Here is a 15,613-nt window from a genome sequence, read left to right on the forward strand (position 1 = left end):
TGGGATGCGAAATTGGGCTACATGGCTTCCTAACATCCCACCAAGTATGTATGGGTTTCGATTTTAAGTGATTTGCATTATTCTTTTCCAAGTGGATAGTCATACTGAGTTAACAATTTCTTTAAGAATTCCACTAATAAATCACAGATTCTCACTGCTAGTATTACATTGCTTTTTCTTTAATGACACCCTTTTCCAGTTTTTGGTTTTGCAAGCTAATGGAGTATTTAAAACAAATTCTCAGAATGCCCTTAGAACTTTCGGTTCAGACCAGACGCCTTGGAACCCTAGTGCTTTCAGAGTTCTTCCGCTACTCCTGCACTACCAAATGTAGCTTCTTTTAGCGTCTTTTTGGGTTTTGCAGGGCTCCCCCAGCCTAGGGCTGGGAGAGCGGAGAGAGCTCATCGGTTAGTTTGAAGGCAGGCGGGCTGTACAGGCAGCTTTTCCCAGACTCTCCCAGCTCCGGCTTTTCATGCATACCAGCAGAGCCGCTTTTTTCCTCCGGTGATTGAAACCATCTGGACTGCAGGGGGGTCACGTGTGTATGAGAAAATGACATAAAGTTTCAGACCCCCTTGTGCTTTGCTCCAGACCCAGACAATTCTTGGTCGGATGGTCCGAGGTGAGGGCCAGTCCAGTTTGAGGACCAACTCCTCACCCTGCCCCCGAGCCCCGTCTTCCCATCCCCAGCGCCCTCCCTTCCCCCTTTGCGCACTCTCGGCGCGGTTTTCTTGTTCCCTCCTGAGCCTCCGAGCACACCCCCTCCGCCAGGCTCCAGCAGCCCACCCTTTCTGTCTCGGGTGGAGGCACACCTCCTCCACGCCCCCCTCCACTCAAATCTGTGCTCCCTCCCTTCTCTCTCCCTCCAGCCCGGCCGCAGCCCTGGGCGCGGATGCCCGCCCGCCGACCGCCCTCTCTCCCGGAGCGGCTCCTCCTCCGGGCTGCGCGGCTGCAGTCAAGCCCCCATCCGTGCGAGCGCCCAGCCTGGCTGGGGAGCGCAGAGGTAAGTGCGTCCGGGCCGCCGCCCCGGCTTTCCCTGCCCGTCTTCTCGCCGGGAGGTTGCTTGCTTGCCCGCCCCAGTGCCCTTGCTCCAGGCCGGGTGGCGGGCAGAAGGGCCACCGGTTCCGGCTCTGCCTCTGCCGCGCCCTGCCCTGCCGCTGCAGTCCTAGCCCTTTTCCCGCTATTCACCACTCCTCGCCCCGGAGGTGTTCCAGCCCTGGGAGTGTTGCGTTCGGGGGCCTCTGAAGGCGCAGACGAGCTGGGCTGTTGGGGGCTGCTCTCCGGACGCTCGTGGCTAGCCGTACTTCCCGGCTCCGCTGGGGCGCGCAGTTAGGGGTGGGGAACATGGAGCCGAGGGTCTGGGGAAGTGCAGAGCTGTGGTGTGCGACGAGGAGCCCGAAGTCCGAGCGGTCCTGGGAGTGGGCTCTGTGCGAGCCCCTGGACGCGCCCGGGCTGCTCTGCAGCTCTTACCTGGAGCTGTGGTAGTTTGTGTGCAGGCTCCTTCAAGAATACACACACACAACTCAAACAAAGGAAAATGAACTTCGCACTCTATTACTTTGATTACCTTTCCTTTCTCGCCCTTGTTCTGAAGTGCAGTAAGTATTAAAAGAGTATTTTTAAGTGACCCAAGACTAATGGACCACACTTCAGCCAACGTTTATGCCACCTTATTAAAGAATTCAGTAGTTTGTAGAGTTCAAGAGACTGAACGTTTTCAAGTGTTTCTAAAGAGAGATTATTGCATTTTCCTGTGGTCTTTATGAGAATGTGGTTTATAATTACTTGAACCTGAGTAAAACTACTTAACTAAGTGAGAGAACTGGCCTTAATGCTGCCTTAGTCCAGCTCTTGCTTTTATCCCCATGCAGGTGTTTCTGCTGTTTGGACCACAGGGTCTTGGGAATGGTGAAGGGGTCATTATCCCATCTCCAGGGCTGTTTTGAGCTATCCCTTATGTGCACATACGTCAATTGGCCATCTTAGGACAGGCCACAATGTTAAAACCGAAGTGACTGTATTACTGTTTGTTTTTTCTTTTCTCCAAGTAATATTTTCAGAAAGTGAATCCCTTCACTGATGAGATTTTTCAGAAATAGGGGTTTCTAACGGATCAGAAATAGTCTAGGTTCCAGAAAGCTAATCAAAGGTAGAGACCAGATTGCTCTTAATGTCTCCCATGCCGAATTAAGGGCAGCGCAAAGCAAGGGCTCAAAAAGAACCTGTTGAATGCATGGAGTGAATTAAAGCTTCTTGGACTCTGCCAGCTTGGCTGAGAGTCCCCCTGTGACTTCATAGATTAAGGCTTCATTTTCATTTACCCAATAAATATTACCCTTGGAAAAACTCCCCAAGATATGGGTGAGATTTGGTCAAGTGTATGTGGGAAGTGGTATTATCCCCTAATTGGGCCAGAAGGGCAACATTATTGGTAGACAACCTCAAGGCAACTGAATCTTCAAAGTATTTTTCATTGAACACTTAAATTGTTATTGGCTTGACAATTGATAAAAACTTTGCTCTTGGGTTGGTGGACTCATCGGGGAAAGAGGAGTAGTGACACATAAGAGAACAATAAAAATTTTAGATCCATTGGCTTAGACCATAAGAATTATAGAAGCTCAGAGGAGAAAATGATTATAAGCCAGGGTAGTTTCATAGAAGAGAAAAGATTTCAATTAGGCGTTGAAACAAAGCATGGTTCTGAAATTAGTGGAAAGTTGATGGGGAGAATTTTCAAGAGAAGAGAGAGTAGACCTTTTGGATTGGAGCTAGGGAAAGAAGTGATGCTTACTGAGCATCTACTCTGTGCCATATGCCATGTTCTGTCTTCCATCTTCTAGTGCTATGAAGTAGGTATTGCTGTTCTTGTTTTAAAGAGAGGTGATCAAAAAGATAAGTAACCTGTTCAAGATCACACAAATAGTAAGAGGTAGAGCTGGAATTCCAGCTCCCTGAGGTCTGATTCTAAAGCTTGTGCTTCCCTAGCTGCCTTCCACAATGGCAATGGCAGGTTCAGTTGAAGCAGACTGGTCAGCTTGAATTCTGGCTCAGGAGCTGGAACTTTATCCTGTAACATTGTCTAGCTTTTAAAGAGTTTTGAGAGAAGAAGTGATAGGCAGTGTTTTTAGAGTAATGTGACATCTGTGTACAGGAATGTGACACGCTCATCTTAGGTAAAGTGCAAGATGTAGTTCTTAATTAGCAGGTTAAAGAAAGTAGTGTAGTCAGGATATCTGGGTGTGTAAATTCCTGCCCCATTTCCCATATCCTTCGATGGCTTTGTTCACTAGGTAAGAATGGGTTGCACAGACCACAGGGCTGCCAGGGATCAGAGAAGAGCTGGGTCCGAGCAGGTGAGCGTTGACATGGAATGTGTATGCGGAGCAGCACGACTGCCGGTTTGTCATTTATGTTCCCCATGTGTTTCTCCATGCTTTGGTTAAGAATTTTTTTCTTTCCTGACTACCCTGGGTTGTAGATCAATGTTGTCATTTGTTTAAGAGCCTTTCCTAAGTGGCAAAGTTGAGCTCCCAAACTAGGGCCTCTGCCCTAAAGATGTTGTTTACGTTGAGATGCACTTTTCCCCCAACATTCAGTTGCTTCTTGTAAATGCTGAATTTTAAAGCTTGGCACTAGCAAGGTAAAAATGAATTGAGATTACCTTTCTTATTAATAAGACCAATTAAGAGAAAACGTACATTTATTTCACTTTTTGTTATGGAGGAGCAATAGGATGCCTTGGGGTAGTTACTGTGTGGGAATTTAGAAGGGATAGGAAAGCCAGGATTTAGAGATGTGCAAAGCTCTTTCTACCTGGCCACATTTCTTACCAGTTAATTGTGTTGTTCATGTGTACAGCTAGGGAGCTTACAGGGCCATTGACTATCCAAGTTTATAGGCAGGCCCTCTGATTCTCTGCAGATAATGGGCTCAGGAAGGGCAGCAGTGGGTGGAGCCATTTTGTTGGAATTGTCTCCCACTTTGAATGAATACAATCTATTTTTATTTTTATTTATTTATTTATTTATTTATTTGCGGTACGCGGGCCGCTCACCGTTGCGGCTTCCTCCGCTGCGGAGCACAGGCTCCGTATGTGCAGGCTCAGCGGCCATGGCTCACGGGCCCAGCCGCTCCGCGGCATGTGGGATCCTCCCAGACCGGGGCACGAACCCGTGTCCCCTGCATCGGCAGGCGGACTCCCAACCACTGTGCTGCCAGGGAAGCCCCCAATGAATACAATCTAGATTTCTTGCTCTTCCTTGTGCAACCTCTAGGCCTTTTCCTCCTCTGAATGTGTCGGTGCTCTGAAGACTTGGTTCTTAGGCCAAGGAATATCATGTAACAGGAGGCTGCACAAAAAAGGGCAGCTGACAGAAAAATCAAGTTTGTCAACTAAAGAAGTTTTAACTGTTAGAGTCAACCATGTTTTTTTGTAAAATAAAAAAATGCCAAGCCAAAATTTGATCTCAGTTCTCCAAATCCATTTTTACCTTTAGGAGCCTCTAACTGGAGAGCTTGCCCTATTGAATGAGGCTTTGGTGTGTGAAATTCTCACTAGCACCTCTAAATGTGTCAGGACATGACTCAGTTTGGGTTTTGGACCTCTGAGGAATGTGACCTCTTGGTGTAGGGGATTTAGAGTCCAAAGATATGGGTTAAGGTTCCAGCTTTGCCGTTTATTTAGAAGTGTCTGGAATTCGATGTTGGAGGGATTTCTTAGCTCAGTTTATCTGTTTCTTCTAGATCAGGGTAGTCTCCCAGGACGAACTGTAGTTCATGCCCTGATAAGTCCCTTGGTTCCTTCTCCCGTTTTGTATCTTGTATCACCTGAAAGCCATTTTGTTTTATCTGTAGCCTGTGGTTACAGATGAGAAAGGAAAACCATCTAGGATTCTCTCCAGAGAATGGCAGATCTCATTGTTAGTTTACTGGTGATCTTTTGGTGTGGATTTCTGTGAGAATGCTCTTGAGGTTAGTTTTGAGAGTTGGGGTCTCAGAAAGAGACTTTGGCAGTGCTCTTGTTTAAATGTCAGAGATGTTTGGTTGCATTTTTGGCTCAATGCTTACACAGTTGTTAATGTTTTTATATTTCGTAAGCATCTGTCATTTTTATAATTTATTAAAGGAGTGATTTAGATTTTCTAAGATAGCTAAAAGCTTAGAAAAATAGGACTAGAATATCCTTTTGATACTCAGATGTAATCTCCTAGTATAGTAGAACCACTTGACTATTTTAACCCACTCCACCTCCAAATATCCTTAACTCTCCACTTCCAAATATCCTTAAATTTTTCTCAAGAGATTTGCTCTCTCTCAAGAGACTTCACAACCTCTCCAGGAAATGTTTTCTGAGCTTTCCAGACTGATGATCACAGATTATCTCCTTGTTGTTAGCCTGAGTTTTCTTTTAGTGTTTCTTACTTTTACTGTTTTCCCATCCCTCTTCAATGCATAGTTGTTCACAGAGTGGACAAATTGTCTTTCCTGGACCCTAATGTCAGCTACCAAAAGTGCAGATTGTTCCTTCTGTACCCATCCTTCCCTTCTCTTTCTCTGGCTGAACAAGCTGAGCTTTCTCTGTTTAAGTCTTGCTTTTTAGACCTATGATTATACTTGTTGTTTTGTGTGTTGTTTTATGCAGGAAGTCAATATCAGATATGTTGGCAGTTGGAGCTTTCAGATTGAAGGGAGCCTTTTGGAAATAAAATGTGCTTTTTTTCTCCCCTATCAGCATGAGTAATTGTGGAACATATGTAAACTCTGGAGATGATCTTTTTAAAAAATATTATCACCAAAAGAATTTTGCCCAAGTCCTTTAAGGACTTAAAAAGACTCCAGCCTTTGCAAGATTGCACTAAAAGTAACAGACTAACCCAATTAAGGCCTTTCTAGAAGTGTGGGAATCATTTGTTCAAACCGGAATTTAGGACCCCCAAGCAAATATGATAGAAATAATCTGCTTAACCCTTTATTAATAGCATAAGAAAGAAAACCCTTTTTAATGGACCTCTTGTGATCAAGGGCCATAGTGATTAGAACATGCTGAGTGTCCTGATTGTCAGTGTTCTGGAAACTGCTTTGAGTGGACAAGTGTCAATGTTGGTGGCTTTTTGTCTTTCTTTGACATGAAGTTGGGATCTTGGTGTTAATTTAGCTAAGGACAAGTTTGAATATAGATATTTGTAGATTTTTTTTTTCCCCTTCTCCCTACTCTTCCCTTTCTCGAAGGCTAAAGTGGAGTAGATATAGCCTCTAGTGAAGGAGTCAGTGTCTTGGGACATTTTGTCAGACACTGGTCTTCAAGGAAGCACTCTGTATTGCTACCATTTGTACACTCTGGTGTTCAACTAACGTTATTGAATATCTGCTATGGACAAAGCACTGGCTAGTGCTTTCAAGCATCTGTTTGTTCTCTTATTGCTTTTCTTCAGTGAACATGCTTAATATTAGGTGATTAGTGGGTAGAGTTGAGAAGTTAGATGGGAAGTAATTTTTGGATACCCCCGATTGGATTACTGCTATGGGGAAGTGGCTGTTTGTACATCACTCTGGCCTCTGCTCTAGATGCTGAGATGACCCCTGATAAAGAGGCTCAGCATGTGGGCATGTATTTTCTAGCGAGTGAACGGGGTGCCGTCAGTTATTTTTGCTATTAGTCATGTTAGGTTACATATACTGGTGCCGGGAACTCCACTTAGTGTAATATCTCCTGCCTTAGAAAGTGCCCAATGGGTTAGTAGTAAGGATTGCCTGGAGAAGTTTTTCCTAAAAGTCTGGCCTTGCCACTTGAGCCAGGTCTGGATTCTAGGTGCTTAGACCCGAAGGGCTTCTACACAAACCAGAGTGATCCTAACACTGGGATCCAAAGGGAATGGAAGTCCTCCTGAAACTTTGTACTGCTATGGGAGGGGAATCAAAGCTTTTGCTTCTCAGTGGACAGTAGAATCTATACACAGAGACCTAGGGATGAAGAAAACCAGCTTACAAATGAATATCTAGTGCTGTATAGGGTTAGGAAGAGCATGGAAAAATGGGATTTAAGGTCAGAGTGTTCATTTGAGTTCTTAATGTACAATTAATCAGAGATAAGAGCAGTGAGGGTTTTGTTTTGCTGTTTTTTTCCCTCCACATCTGTGTTTTGACAGGTCACTGTCTTGAATTAGAATAGAATTTAGTACCAACGTGTTTATACGGAAAGTGATAGCAGAGTCATGGGAGACAGGCAGAGGACACTTTGTATCTTATTTCAGATGGACCATTTTTAAAACCCCCATAAGTAGCTCAGTGGTCCAAATTAGTTAGAAATAGCTTTGCTGAAAGGTATTGGTAAAATAACATTTAGCAGCCTTTTGTCTGTTCCAGGTTTAGATATGAGTGAGAAAGCCAATTTGGGAGCAGTTTCATGTGCTCAGCTCTGCCCACATTCAAATCACCGACATAGTTCCCATATCCTTGTCACTGTTACTGGTCCCTGGGGGCCCAGGGGCAGATCTCAGGATCTGAGGCACAGATGTGGTTGAAGCCACATCAAGAGTTGGTCCTGGTGGGTCAGCATTATTTTCTGTGGTTATCACCAGCGCTGGGGGCATGGGGAGGAAGGTGGGTGGGACACTGAAGAAAAACAAAAGGGCATATAGTTCTGTGGAAATTGAGTAAAGAAATAAACTCTTAGAACTTCTTTTTCCCCCTCATTGACTTTTACCTTTGTTCTGTTGGAAACTCATATCACTTGAGGTCATTTTATAAATACTCAGAGTTGGGCTTCCCTGGTGGTGCAGTGGTTGAGAGTCCGCCTGCCGATGCAGGGGACACAGGTTCGTGCCCCGGTCCGGGAAGATCCCACATGCCGCGGAGCGGCTGAGCCCATGAGCCATGGCTGCTGAGCCTGCGTGTCCGAAGCCTGTGCTCCGCAACGGGAGAGGCCACAACAGTGAGAGGCCCACGTACCGCAAAAAAAAAAAAAAAAAAAAAAAGTTGCTGTGGATAAATACTCAGAGTCACTAGCCAAAGGCATTGTGACACCTGTGCATTGGTGGAAGGAAGGAGCCCTCCTAGATGATTCTCTGGATGTGTGTTTGGCTTATGCCCATTTTCTTTCCCTCTTTTCACCTAAGTTTTGATGCTGTTGTGTTTTTTTAAGGAATAATTTGGCTTCAGTGTCCAGAATTCTTTAGGGCTATAGGGACTGGGGGCCAGGGGCCTGAGTGTGACATGTTGCCAGATAGGAGAGGCTTTTACACCTAGACAAATCTCCAGGAAAGAAGAGACAGAAAAGTTTATACACAAAGCATAAGGATTGGAAATCAGAAGGGAAAATGGCGTGGCAGGTGCTTTGGCCATTGTGACTATCTCTAGCAAGATGGGCCTGATGGTTGGATGATGGTGTGGTACTAAGGGTATCTTATAATCCACATCATTCCTTGAAGAAGACGAAGAACTTTTTTTCCTTAATAGAAAAATATAATAATATATTGACTTTAAAATTTTTAACTTACTTGATGTGTCCACAAGTGAGTTTCAAACACCCTAGTATGTGTCTGACTCTGTGCCAAGCATGGTAGTGGGTATACAAGTATGTGAAAAAAACAAAAAAACCAACCCTGAACTTAGAACATATAATTGTTGCCTAAAGAACTGTATAAAGTATTAAGTTATCAAGCTTTAAATTGTGAGTTGCGTACCAGGGGTTTGGGTCCCCAGACAAGGCTTAGGACATTGCAGGTTTATGGAAAAACCTTGGGTTGAATGGAGGCCTTTGGAGATGTTGGAGTGCCCCAGGGCTCAGGCTGCAGCCCCCTTTTCTCCTCTATCTGCACTTTTCTTAGGTGATCCCATGGCTTTAAAGTACTAACGTTCATGGAATGTTTACTTTGTGCCAGACTCTGTTCTAGGGGCTTTACATGCATTAGTTTAATCTTCAGACAACTTGGTGATGTAGGTACTATTATCCTCACTTAAAGATGTGGAAACTGAGGTCAGAGAAGTGAACTTTTTTGAGATCACACAGTTCATAAACTGGAGAGTCAAGATGTGAACTTAGTTGGAGACTGGATGCCAAGCCCTTAACTGGTTCTGTTTAGCCTTCTAACTGGTCCTGAGCTCCTCTACCCCTGTCCCTTCTTCACACAGCCACCTAAGTATTATGTTCGTCCCCTTCTTTAGCCCTTATAAGGAATCCTGCCCATCACACTCAGAAATAGAATTCACATTTACTACCAAGTCCTTATGTGCTCTAACTCCTGGCCCTCCCACCAGCTCTTCGCCTTCCACCCCATCTCTTCTGTCTCAGAGCCTTGGCCCTGCACCTGGGATGCTCTTCTTGAATATTGCTCATTTGCACCCTCACTTCATTCAAGTGTCGGCTCAGATGCACCTCCTCGGGGAGGCTTTCCCTGACCATCCGATGTAAACTACTCTTAGTCAATCTTTAATGCTTGCTTTGTTTTTCTTCCTAAAATTACATTACATATTTGTGTGTTTTTCCTGTCTGCTTTTACAAAAATAAACAAACGCCATGAGGTTAGGGAGTTGGTCCATCTGTTTCCTGGTATCTTTACTTTTTAGAACAGGACATGGAACGTTTTTCTTAAATATTTGTTAAATGAATAAACGGTGTCATATGCATTTGATGTTCATGTTTAACATTACTTTACTTGGATAAAAAATAGTGGAGAGGAAAGAGATATACAGGTGATACATACAGGTCTGGGTCTTACTTGGCTTTATGTTTATTACCAAGGCTTTGCCATAATATCTGGCCAAGAAAATGCTCAGAAAATCTTAGTTGAATGAATGCATTGTTTGATTTATTTTGAATTCCAGACATAGGAGTTCAGAGAAGAGAGAGTATTGTGGACTGGAGTGCTTAGAGAAAATTCACAGTGGACTTGCAGACTTTGAAGGAGAGATGGATTTGGTTGGTCATATAGGAATCATAGAGTAGTTTTTTATAATTAATTAATTAATTAATTAATTTCTGGCTGTGTTGGGTCTTCATTGTTGCGTGCAGTCTTTCTCTAGTTGCGGTGAATGGGGGCTACTCTTCGTTGCGGTGCGTGGGCCTCTCATTGCGGTGGCTTCTCTTTGTTGTGGAGCATGGGCTCTAGGTTCATGGGCTTCAGTAGTTGTGGCACGTGGGCTTCAGTAGTTGTAGCTCGTGGCCTCTAGAGCACAGGCTCAGTAGTTGTGGCGCACGGGCTTAGTTTCTCCGGGGCATGTGGGATATTCCTGGATCAGGGCTTGAACCCATGTCCCCTGCATTGGCAGGCAGATTCTTAACCACTCTGCCACCAGGGAAGTACCATAGTGTAATTTTTTTAATCTGGGAGGATTATTAAGATGATCTGGTTCAATCTTTCTATTTATAGACAGGGAAACTGAGCCCAGAGAGGCGAAGGACTTATCCAAAGGTACACAACTAGTGTATGTCAGAAATGTGTCTGGAATCCAGGTATTAAGTTTCCTAGGTCAACTCTCTTTCCTCTATACAGTGATGCTGGCTTGTGTGGGATAGAAATTGGCATGGAAATTAGGCCATCCTAATTGAATCAGCAGGTTTATACAAAAGATACATGGGAGATATGGGAAGCTGAATAAAGTAAAGACCAGATCCTGGAGGATCTTGAATGTTATCATGAAGACTTTAAATTCAGAATGACAGGGAGGCATGTGAAAATGCTTTAAGTCTTGCCCTGTCTTTTTTCTCCAATGAAGGTGACATAATTGGTAGTATAGAAAATGGATTGGAATTGAGGAAGAAAAGTGGAGCCTTGAGGAGTTAGGAGGCCCTTGTAACGATCCAGGTATTAGTGTAGTTAGGGGCCTAGTAGCATTTCAGTTTCTTTTTTTTTTTTTTTTTGGACATTCGTGGTGGTTTTTGAAGATGACATGTAATCCTTTGGTAAGATGTGTGTACCTAGGTTTTTAAGAGAGTTTGGGAGTAAAAAGCCTGGAGAACTGGTATTTTACCTTAATTCTGTACATGGTTGTAAATGACATTTTAGTATCTAAATGATAATTCCTCTTAAAGAAGCCAAGCCAGGTTAGGAAAGTAGGGATAGAAGATAGCACTATACCAGTGTGCAAACATTGATGGAGGGGATGGGGAAGGGCAGGAGGAACAGATGGACAGTGAGTGGGAGCAGCTTCTAAGAGAGGGCCTGGACCTCTCTGTCAGAGGAGCTGTGTTGTGGCTGGGGAGTTAGGCCTCCAGGGACCCCAACTTTGCACTGTTTTTTTAGGACTCAGGAGGCCGATGGAAGTAAGACCTGCCTCCTGGGCCCACAGATGCTTTGGGTGGATGGGTTGCAATAAAGCCCAGGCCCATACATGTAGTCCACATAAATTTTCAACCAGAGCTGATGAGAACAGATTGATACAGTCCTTACCAGGCCAGTGAATTGGCACAGGGTATGATATTTTATTTATTTATTTATTTTTGGCATTAAAAAATCTGAGAGTTGTTTTTTTTTTTTTTAATGTTGTAACAGGATTTTGGACCAGAAAGGAACATTCCTTTTTAGACATTTTCAAAGAAAAGATTTTATACAAATTCTTACAAGGGAGGTATTATAAAATTAACTGTAGTTTCAGTGAGCATTTATTATTAGTTGAGGAGTGACAGACTCTTCCAGCAAGTCAGGTTTATTCACATATGAATCACAGATGTTTGTATTTCAAAGTGTCAGTGGATAACTTATTTTCTGAGCATTATAAAAAGCAATTCATTAACATTAGATGAAGATACGAGGTTATTACTGATTGTAACAGTGTTGAGCCAGGCTGAAAAGCTTGCTCAGGTTTTGCACGCATCTATCCATCCTACCGAGCATCTGAGCACTGATTTCATATTAGGCACCGTGTTAAGTGCTTTGGGGAATTCAGAGATGAAGGAGATTACAATCCCTTTATATTTCAGAGCCAATCTTTCTAGCTGTATCTCATGCCGCTTCTGATAATGTCTACACCTGAACCACACCACACTCACTGCACACTGTTTTCCAATCATAGCTACGAGTTTTGGCTCAGGTATTCTTTCTTTGAGAATGCCTTTCCTTTCCTTTTTTGCCTAGCAAAAATCCTTCAGGGTGTGATACTTTAAAAGTTTTTCCATCCTCAGGAATCTTTTTCCATCTCTAAGGAAAAACTTTAAAAGTCAGCAAGAAGTGAGAACACAGACCTTCAAATAATATCTCATCCTGGATCTGAGAGTTCGGGTTACAGAAAAAATCCTAGGGTATTCAGCATTCAACAGATACTTATTGAGCAGGGCCTATTAAACACCAGATACTGTGCTGAGCATTGGAGCTTTAATCTTTTGATCATATTGTATCAAACGTTATTAATATAGAATATTAACATTTGGTTCTGTTTTGCATTAAGGTCTTTAAGCCCCCAAGGTTATATGGCTCGGTCCATAAGCTCTCAGTTAGTTCAGACTGTTCACTTATGCTTGCATTCACTTGTTGAATGTGTACTGTGTAACAGCCAATATGCTGAATGCTGAGGCAGTTTTGAAGAAAGGTAAGAATTGGTGAGGGTTCTCAACTGGTTGACTGGAATTTGCCAGGTAGATCTGGTAGCTTCCAGTTTGCTGGGATTCCTGGCCAAGAGGGGAGTGTTGTCAGCAGTAGTGTACCTCCTTCATTTGTTCTACCCACACTGGGCACTCCCTTCTCTCCCTTACCTCTGTCCCTGGCCCTGTCTTTAAATTTAAGAGAAATGAAAATTAGCTTCTTTGCATTAAGTTTGGGAAATTCCATTAAGGGCAGCACTTCCTGATGAAACCTGTAAGTTTGCAGTCTTTCCAGAAGAATTTCTTTTGCCCGTGTGATCCCTAAGAAGAGCCTTTTCCATGGGAACTTTTTTCCTTCCTCTGAAAGTTGCTTTGCCTGCGTTGTAGACACTGGGCACGCAGAGTTTGGTGTTTCTCAGGCCCTTCACTTCTGCCTGCTTCATTGGCTCTTTGGGGTTGCTGAGAGGGGCGTGGTGTCTTGTTTTCGTAGAATGAATGGCACAAATGAGAGGGAGGCAATCATGCTAAATTTTCCCATCATTTGGAAAAAGCAGCTGCTCAGAACAAAAGAAGACAGTTGCAAAAGAGGAGTGTTTTATTGAATCTTTGGATTGCCATCTGGAGTGAGGTTGTTTTCTCTTCGTTTGCTTGGCATCTGGAACTAGCTTGTGTACTGTCTGAGGTTTGCTCTGCTTTCTTCGTGTCTGTGGGCTTCTTTAATAGAGAACTACAAAATATAAAATTATCTTTATCTTCAACTTTAAATTGGTTCTTTTAAAAATATAATATGTGGGACTTCCCTGGTGGTCCAGTGGATAAGACTCAGTGCTCCCAACGCAGGGGGCCCAGGTTTGATCTCTGGTAAGGGAACTAGATCCCGCGTGCCACAACGAAGAGCCCGCATGCTGCAAGTGAAAAATTACGCATGCTGCAACTAAAGATCCTGCATGCCTCAATGAAGATCCTGCATGCCACAACTAAAACCTGGAGCAGCCTAATAAATAAATGAATAAATAAATATTTAAAAAGTATATATATATACATATATATATAAATATGTGCATTGTAGTAAATTATAAAAAAAATTAAAACCTTCACTTTCCCAACACCCAGAGATCACCACTGTTAACATCTTTGTGCACCCTCTTCTAGACCTTTCTCTAAGCATATCTATGTACATATTTGTATTCTTTGTTTTTTTTACCAAAGCAAGATCATACTATACATACTGTATTTCACTCTATCTTATTTTTAAATTATCTCCACTTTTCCTGTTCAGTGAATTTATATTTTAACTAATTCCCAGGCCATGTTTCAGATTTCCCCATTGATCCTCAAGTATCCTGTCATTTTTTCCGTACCAACATCGAACCTATAACCACATGCTATATCCGTTTGTTATGTCCCTTAAACTTCTTTTATTCTAACCCAGTCAGTCCCTTTTGTATATTATCTTGTTGAAGAATTATCCTTGGGCTTCCCTGGTGGCGCAGTGGTTGAGAGTCCGCCTGCCGATGCAGGGGACACGGGTTCGTGCCCCGGTCCGGGAAGATCCCACATGCCGCGGAACGGCTGGGCCCGTGAGCCATGGCCGCTGAGCCTGTGCGTCCAGAGCCTGTGCTCTGCAACGGGAGAGACCACAACAGCGTACCACAAAAAAAAAAAAAAAAAAAGAATTATCCTTAATAGACTCCTTTGACTGAGTGCTGACTCTGTGACCTGTGTATCAATAAGAGGTTTACAAATGTCATCTCATTTAACCCTTGTGACAACACTAAAAAGCATGTTATTCTGTATTTTTGCATACTCTCTTCCTGTGAGATCTCAGCTATCCCCAGGGATTCAACTATTTCCTTTATGTGAGAGACTATATCACCTATATCTCAGTGGTCACCTAAGAGCCTGAACTCTTGAGCCAGATGGCCTAGGTTCAAATCCTTTTTCCACCACTTATATCTGGTCCTGGACAAGTCATTTAACCTCTCTGTGCCTCAGTTTCCTCATCCGTAAAATGGGGTAATAATAGTGGGTACCTCATAAGGTTTTTGTGAGGTTAAATGAGTTAATATAATATGGGTAAAGTACTCAGAACTACCTGGCATATAGTTAGTGTATATAATTATTGCTATTGGACAGCTGGATGATCCACAAGCACCTCAGACTGTCTGATTCAATACTTATCTGTGGAAAGCTGCTCTTTTTTCTCCTGTATTCACCAGCTCCTTTACAGACTCATCTCTGATTTTTCCTTCTCTCTCAGTAATCACACTCATAAAGTCTTGTCACGCCATTTCTCAGAAGTCCTCCTTGCTCTCTTGCTGCCTCTAACCCATTTAAAGTCTTAACCATCTTCTTCCTGGAATGCAGCTTTAATGTCTCAGAATGCCTGCCCCTGGATTTTCTTAAGTCAATCTCCCAGGCTGCTCCCAGAGTGAGCTTTCTAAAATACAAGTCAATTACCATACTTCCTTGCTAAAAACTCTTTCCTTTTTATGAGAAATAACATACAGTAAAGTGCACAAATATTAAGCATATAGCTTAATGGACTTTAACATTTGTGTTTGCCCATATAACTACCACTCAGATCAAGGACATTTTCAGTGCCCCAGGAGGTTGCTTTCTGTCTCTTCCCAGTGAGTATATGCATCCTTAGCCCTAACCACTCTTCTGTTACCATTTGTTTTGCCTTTTCTTGATCTTCATGTAAGTGAATCACAAAAGCTCTTTATTGAATCTTCTTTGACAGGATAATTCCAAACTCATTTAACATGACATTAAAAAATCTTTGTCATCTGGCTTTTACTTCAAGTCCTTCACAGCTGACCTCCCCTTGCTGCCATGCTGAAATGGCCTGTGGTTTGCCAACACAGGCTTTTATTCCCTTTCATTTTTTGTGCTTGATATTCTCTTGGCCTTCTGACTTCATTCCCTGGCAAATTCATCCTTTAAAACTCAGCTCCAGACAGAATCCAGTGCAGAGAGCACTCTGGAGGCATGATTATTATAGGTAGTTACTTATTTACACGTCTTTCTCTCTATTCATCAATTTTAAGAGCCCATGGATGGGGCATTTCCCCCCCTAATTAGTTTTATACA

At 43.1% G+C, this 15,613-nt stretch overlaps 1 protein-coding gene across 3 annotated transcripts in view; it reads left to right on the plus strand.

Moving 5' to 3' along the window:
• Window positions 1-861: 861 nt before the first annotated feature.
• The window catches only part of DENND2B (DENN domain containing 2B), a 154,878-nt gene continuing 140,126 nt past the window's right edge, over window positions 862-15,613 (plus strand). For 2 of the 3 annotated variants that reach the window (XM_081240858.1, XM_081240860.1), the window contains exon 1: window positions 862-1,003. The gene's annotated coding sequence lies outside the window, so the exon portion shown is untranslated. The remainder of the gene's footprint in view (window positions 1,004-15,613) is intronic. The other variant, XM_081240859.1, reaches the window with a different exon arrangement.

Source organism: Mesoplodon bidens (genome assembly GCF_964165515.1).
Source record: "Mesoplodon bidens genome assembly, chromosome: 7".
NCBI lineage: Eukaryota > Metazoa > Chordata > Mammalia > Artiodactyla > Ziphiidae > Mesoplodon > Mesoplodon bidens.